The sequence below is a fragment of the Bombus huntii genome, unplaced genomic scaffold (genome assembly GCF_024542735.1).
Source record: "Bombus huntii isolate Logan2020A unplaced genomic scaffold, iyBomHunt1.1 ctg00000256.1, whole genome shotgun sequence".
Classification (NCBI taxonomy): domain Eukaryota; kingdom Metazoa; phylum Arthropoda; class Insecta; order Hymenoptera; family Apidae; genus Bombus; species Bombus huntii.
In genome coordinates this window covers 33,570-39,577 of record NW_026099468.1, presented here as the reverse complement: position 1 = coordinate 39,577, position 6,008 = coordinate 33,570, and positions in this window count along the sequence as shown.

Sequence of the window (6,008 nt, the reverse complement as noted above, 5' to 3'; positions counted from 1 at the left end):
CTTCCGGAAACTTTTTTAAATATGAAAATATTTATATACAAAATTAAATATTTTTTTCAATATCAACACTTCTTGCGTTTATGTTGTCCTAGTCAGAATTATATTATTTCGTGTATCCTGTTGCTCTTTATATGATAGTCCTCCCGTTGGCCGCGGATTCGTTATCAAGCCTGAGGCCCTCGTCACTAGTGTCACTATCGACAATAAAGGTACCCCACCCGCGACCGGACGATGGAGAACTCCAACACGGAATCGCAATCTCCCGCGAGCCCTGCCCGGGAGGGCGCCTCGAGCTCGGACTCGGAATGTGACTCGAGCTCGGCCTGTTCATGAGGGACCACCCCCTGAAAAACAGCGCACTGTATTCTGCCCTAAACCGTGCCCTAGAGGGTCTGGCAGCGTATTGGCTTACGCAGATAATGGACGGCGACGAGCTCACCTGGCCAGATTTTAAGGAACAATTCGCCGCGCACTTCGGTGGCTAAGAAGTAGCAGCCGCGTCGCTAATCAAGGTAGCCGAGGAACTACCGCGGGACGGCGAAACACCAGGAGCGTACGGAAATCGTATCATCACCCTCCTGGGGTCGAAGTGGCGAAATTCAACCAGGGAAGAGGTACTCGCCGCCACCGCCCTCCATCTGCTGGGCTCGCGCGATGAACAAACGTTTTAAACGACTAGCGCTCACGAGTGACATCACGTCGGTGAAACAATTCCAAAGAGAAATGAAGCCCTTCCTATACACGGAGTGGCCAACGCCCCCGCCGTGGAGGTCATTAGCGAGCTCCGGAAACAAACGAGGCAGGTCACCCGCCCCCTGGACCAGGTGTGGCCACTGCGGTATTTACGGACATCCGACATTCGAATGCCGCAAGAGGGCGAAGTGGGAACCGAAGAAGGACCCTCGACGCCCGGAGGAAAGCCGACCGGCTGCACCACCAAAAGCGTTGTGCTTTCACTGCCACATGCCGGGACACATCGCGTCTCGCTGTCCATCGCGGCGAGAAGAAAAACATTGCCCCGAGGACGAGCGCCGGGTCGATGCCTGCGTGGTGGAAGCCCCGACGGGTAGACTAAGCCAGCAGGCCACACACGAGGACGTGTAAGTGTCAGGATGGCCGAGTCGGAGACGAAAGGACGCCGGGGCCCCTCTGGAACTTCAGGACAACACCCTAACCTTGCAACCTAGAGCCTAATATAGCCATAACGAAACAATCGCAAGTATCCAAACCGATAGCAATCGTAGCAATTTGAAGCAAGGTGAGTAACTGATGAGATGACTTTGCATTTGTCTCACCACAGAGACAGACGTTCAAGAATTCATTGTGAAAAGACGAGTACAAACAAGATACGTATGTCTTTCCGTTAAGCGAATGTTACAGTTTGTTTGCAAAAGTCAGTTTTTAGATTATAGAATCGTAGATAGAATTTAGAGGATAGAAACTTTTAGTAGTCACTTTTAGTTTAGTAAAGTCTTATCGACAATAAGCAGACTACGTTATGATACAACGATTCCAACTGAAGATTTCTATCGACATCACGAATTCGATGGCTTCCAAATTTTCTTCTCTGCAATCTCAGACGCTCAACTCGAAAGAATCTTTTAGATGCCCCGACAAACACTCGACTCAGGTTATCTATTATCGTAATCTTCCTACGGGATTTTTTTTAACTGCGTTGCGTTAACGAATAACGGGATAACATCACGTTTCTCTCAACGCCTTTCAACGTTCTACAACTTTTATTCTTTGCAAATCCCTGTCTCTATATGATAAACGCTGGTTATCCGCGGAAGGAGCGAGGACAACGAGGTGTTACTCGATGATCAAAGACAGGAAGATCCTGGTACGCGATAACGTTACTAATTTCCAATTACGATATGTGTGATTACGTAACATCTGCTGTCTGCATAATGCGTTAACGATCCGCGCGTTGATCGCATAAATATAAATCGAAGGGAATGGAATCGCTCGAAACTCATGCAACTATCCGCAGGTGTTTAAAATCGTGTTTTTACACCGCCAACGTAACGTCACGCCAGTCGAATCGAAAAATTATTACTAGACACCGAAGGTGAACAAAAAACGAGGTAAATAGGCTACCGATTGAATAATATCATAACGATCGTATCTCTGGTTTTTGCTCGTCTTTTATATTTGTTTCAAATGTATAAAATATAATCGTATCGATATCGTCCACGATTAAAGCCATCCATCCGCCATCGACGAGGAACGAACGATTATATTTTATCATTTATGCGAATCCTTCTCTTCTCTTCTTTCTCTATTTACGCCCCTCGCCTTGCTTCGTACCGCCGATGATTCACAATTCGATGCACCTGAACAGCTGGAACGTCGCAGATTTTTCCGTACGATAACAAACGTGTTTTTGATGGCCTGCTTTAAACCGTGACGATCGCCATGACGTGCATCAATTGTCGAATGATGTAGTGCGACGATACTCTTACGCAACTTTTTCTTACGCTGTTTTTTCCTCTATTCTTTCTTCCTGTGTGTTATCACATGATCATGAGATACCTGTATAGAAGATGCAAAGAGTCTGTGAAGAATTTACAGATATTTAAGATTATTATAATGATTAAGCAAAAGCTAAGACTCAAAATATTGCTCAAGATGTAATTATGTAATATTTACTCAATTTCTAGAAGACTGTTTATATCTTGTTGTTATTCTTGATATGGAGATAAATATAGTATACTTTATTAAGACCTAGATAAAAGACTTTTTTCTCGTTTCTCTTCTCCTACTTAATCACTAAGAGTTATATAACGTTTATTCGATAATTCTGCTTCTCCTGACCTTTCCACAAATGGTTGTTTATATCTCGACATTCTTGGTACTTTTAATCAAATTTTAATAACAGTACTTTACTCGTCAGAAGTAAATAAAAAAGCTCTAAGTAGAAGCAAGGATTTACTTACCTTTCCTTTCTCGAATCTCAGTTAGCAATGTTGTTCCTCTTGAAAGATTTTCCAAGTTTCCAAGACAATTTCCACGCTGGTAACATTGTATATATTTCAAGTATCGTGAACCACAGGAACTTGTTGAGGCAATATTGAAGAAAGCAAAGAGAATGAAGAAATTGTAGGAACTATGAGAGGCTACTCCTTCTTTCACAACTTATTTTCTCTTCGTTTGGGGGGAAAAACACAAATGAATGTAACGGTTGGTTTCATATACGTTTCAGCTATCTGCTACTATCGCATGGAGGAGGATCCTGAAAAGAAGGAAGCGAGGAAGAATCAACTTTTGAACGAAACAATACCATTTTACTTGACTAAATTCGACCAGATTATTGGCGAAAATGAAGGATATATCATTCCTTCTATCGTAAGATAGTTTATCCAAATTTAATGTTAAAATTTTTAGTCTTTGTGCAAACTGGGCCATGTTGTCCATAAAAAATTATTGAAACTTTGTTGCGACAAGACAGCTTTAATTGTTGAGAGCAGAGTGTATCTTTAAAATTCACTCCTGTTAGTTTATGTACAAATGAATTTGCCAAGATTTTCAGCTTTTAGATAATTATTCATGTATCTTCCTCATCAAGTTTGATAGAAATTATTACTATCGTAATCAAAGCAAAGATTAAGATATGTAAAATCATTTCTCTGGATATGACACTCTTGTTTAATGAGTGATAAATGATACCATTCGAAATATCATATTTATATAATATATAATGATACTTATAAGTGTAATCACTTAAGTACAGATATCTGAATTTTTCTCACTGTCACTGACATAGATACGTATTATCGTTCCTTAGATTACTTGACCAGTTTATTTCTTTCATCACTGTGTTATTATATAATAATAATAAATAATCACATTAAATTAATTTAGTATGATTATGTTGTTTAATAATACGTGTTTCATTGCAAAATATTTAGCGATTGAAGGGCTCATAGGAAACATGAAAGTGAAAGAATACTAGAATCTAGAGTTTACGATTTCAATCTCTTTAACGAGATATTTATCATATTACACAATTCCTGTAAATGTATTTGTAATTATATCGCCGAAGAATTGTATTTAATTAAGCTATGAAGTTGTGGAATCGTGAGAAGGATTATTTTTATAGAACTGTCTAATTTCCATTCGACATTGATTCAGGATACACATTACTCTTTTTTACATAATACCAGTTTTGTCATTTTTAATTAACAAACACCTCCAAAGGTTGAAGTTTCTAAAATTATCTTCTTTCGAACGGTCAATATCCTTCCACCGGGTAGGACACACCCACAGATCAGTCACTTATTCATCTCGTACATACGCACCAGCGTAACTGCCTTCGTTATAAGTTGTTGGAATAAACGGTGAAATATAACTTACTATACTGTGTCATATTCATTTAACCACCTCTTATCTTAACCGAAACAGGGGAACCACTACTTCGCGGCGTCGATTCACCGAATCGTAGCGAGAATTTACGCCTCTCGCTACTGCGACTGCGTCTCTCCGCGAACGGTCGTAACACATTGATCGACAGAAGTACTAAACTCTAATAACATAAATTTATATATTTTCTATTTCCCAGCCACCAGTTTTATAGATTTTTCTATCTTCTGTACTACTTTTATCCCTTTTATTTTTTCTTACATGAGATTATTGTAAATTTAATATCATTTGTTCGCAATATTTGTTATTTATCTTTCCTTGAATTTGAAATTTCGCGCTTCAATGTTGTGTGTTGTTCGACGTTTTATCGAACGATGTTTATCGAACTAGTTCATGAATACATACATAATCATTAAAGAATCTATAAACCTTACTAGTTTGTTTTTACTAAGTTTTGTTACAGAAAACATGTTCTCATAAATTTTCAACTTTAATTTATGGAAATTTATTAACCTTAAACTATAAAATCATTCAATGAGTCTTTCCGGATGTTTTTATGTAGTCATAATTTCACATATCAGCACAGCTCCACCAATAGGATAAGAGTTACGTGGAAGCAACAGGGGGGAAGAAGAACATATATTGATCTAAAGGTTATTTTTGTCTCATTCAAGTTTCTGTTAACCGGCTTGGAAATTTCCTGTGCTTGTTTCGACTTTGAAGTCTTAAAAAAAAAATTGTAAGTAAATAGTATATATATAGTATATATATCCTGAGTCAAAGTTTCTCTTTATAAATAATAAACCGTTTGAAAACTATATTTTGTATGTTTTTTCCTTATTCATAATTAAATAATAAATATGAAATACTTCTACAGAAAGCCGACATCCTTCAATTAACCGAACAGCAGATGATTTAAAAATTAGTAGTTGAAAGAAATAAATGTTATTACATGTTCATAATTGATCGATAAATTTAAGTATACAATTAGAAAATGTTTCTTCTGTATTGATAACTAAATAATACAGATAAGATACAAGATACTTGTACGAAAAGTCGGCGCGTCGTTCAATTAACGGAACAGCAGAGGATTTGAAAATTAGTAGTTGAAAGAAATAAATGTTATCATATGTTTATAATTGATCGATAAATTTAAGTATGCAATTAGAAAATGTTTCTTAAGTTTGGAAGAATATATAATCATGCTGAATGTTTTGTAGTTACGAAAGTTGTATACAAACATACATTGTACATACGACTAGTAATGGTACTAAATTACTGTTAGAGGGTCTTGGGTGTATAGAACCATATGGTTAAATTAATACTAGAGATAACGAATCGTGCGAATGTAATTAATATTTTGAAATGCGTTGTTTGCATTAATTGATAGTTTTCTTATAAACTTTTTTATAAACAATTTCATTGCTATAGAAAGAAAAAATAAATGCCGGTAATATGTCTATCCTACTTAAATAGAAAGTGCAATATTTTGTTATAATATTTGGCGCAAGTTTATACATTATTACATCCAAAAATAATATTCTTTTTATATCTAAGCTATATTAAAATATAAAGATACAAATAGCTATGCGAGTAGTTAGTAGTTGATGCTTTTTACTTAAATTGTCTTATACTTCATAATTTGT